Source organism: Gossypium hirsutum, chromosome A12, assembly GCF_007990345.1.
Source record: "Gossypium hirsutum isolate 1008001.06 chromosome A12, Gossypium_hirsutum_v2.1, whole genome shotgun sequence".
Classification (NCBI taxonomy): domain Eukaryota; kingdom Viridiplantae; phylum Streptophyta; class Magnoliopsida; order Malvales; family Malvaceae; genus Gossypium; species Gossypium hirsutum.
Window position 1 is genome coordinate 103,779,167 of NC_053435.1, and position 1,466 is coordinate 103,780,632.

At 35.7% G+C, this 1,466-nt stretch overlaps 1 non-coding gene across 1 annotated transcript; it reads left to right on the forward strand.

Moving 5' to 3' along the window:
• Positions 1–312: 312 nt before the first annotated feature.
• On the forward strand, positions 313–419 carry LOC121211651 (small nucleolar RNA R71). Its single transcript, XR_005906870.1, has one exon. It is a non-coding gene; the product is annotated as a small nucleolar RNA R71 (small nucleolar RNA).
• The last annotated feature ends 1,047 nt before the right edge of the window (positions 420–1,466 follow it).

Consider the following 1,466-nt stretch of genomic DNA (forward strand, 5'->3'; position numbering starts at 1 on the left):
ATTCTGGATTGTTCATCCCTCCTCCATTTGTATCGCACTGCGTCGCCGGATGTACCTGCGTAGAACCATAAAAACCATTAATCTTTTTATTCAAAAGTTCTACCTGATTCGATAACATGGTGACCGCATGCTTTCATCGACTTCGTTCTCATGACTTGCCACTGATAATTATTCAATAACATCTCTTCCATAAACTCATAAGTTGCTTCAAGTGTTTTATTATTCAGAGTCCCACCGGCGACAACGTCAATTAACTGCCTAGTTGAGGGGTTTAAACCATTGTAGAAGGTTTAAACCTATAGCCATAGAGGTAACCCATGGTGAGGGCACCTTCTCAATAGATTCTTATACCTCTCCCATGCATCATATAGGGTCTCTAAATCCATTTGTACGAAAGAAGAGATATCATTCCTCAACTTGGTTGTCTTCGCCAGTGAAAAATACTTTAATAGAAATTTCTCGATCATTTGGTCCCATGTAGTAATAGAACCTCGTTGTAGGGAGTTCAACCACTGTTTAGCCTTATTCCTCAACGAGAAGGGAAACAACCATAGGCGAATAGCGTCGTCAGAAACGCTAATAATCTTGAAAGTGTCACAGAATTCAAGGAAGTTTGCCAAATGAGTATTTGGATCTTCATATTGCAAACCATCGAACTGAACAAATTGTTGAATCATCTGAATGGTGTTCAGCTTCAGTTCGAAATTATTCGCAGCAATATCAAATCTCACAATACTCGATTCAACCCCAATTAAAGTGGGCTTGGCGTAATCGTACATAGTACGAGAAGCAGGATTTGGATTAACAGGATTTGCAACAACTACAGGAGGTAGCTAATTATTCTGATTTTCAGTCATCCTCTCAGTAAAATTAATGACGTCCTCTTGCTCTTCCATTGCACTTTGTTGACTTTACCTTGTTTTCTACGGTTTCTACGAGCTGTGCTTTCAATTTCGCTATCAAATACTAAAGGTCTTGATGAGTTTCTTCTAGTCATATTATAATGACCCATATTTTACGGGCACCAAAAAAGTGAATTTAGGGCCTCCGTCTTAGGAAAACGTGTCCGTAAATATTTATTAAAAATATTTATAAAGTTAGTTATGGGTTGAATTAGATTTTGATTATGTGAATTTAGTTTAATTAGAAGTAATTATTAAAAAGGACTAAATTGAATAGAGCGTAAAAGATTAATTTTAAAATAAATAAAAATGACAAGGGACTAAATTAGTAGTTAAACCAAATTAGTGACATGTGTAAGATTGATCGCGTGATTCGTAACAAGTAATAAATATTTAAAATAAAGATCAAACTTAGACTAACTATTATCACGACGAAAAAGCAAGTGCACCTATCGAACAATAGTATAGTAATGGCAAGACCGGGATATCGTACCCAAGGGAACCAAAAGTACTAGTAATAACTATCTTTTTATTATTAGCCTAAGAATAAAAGGGTTTCTTTTA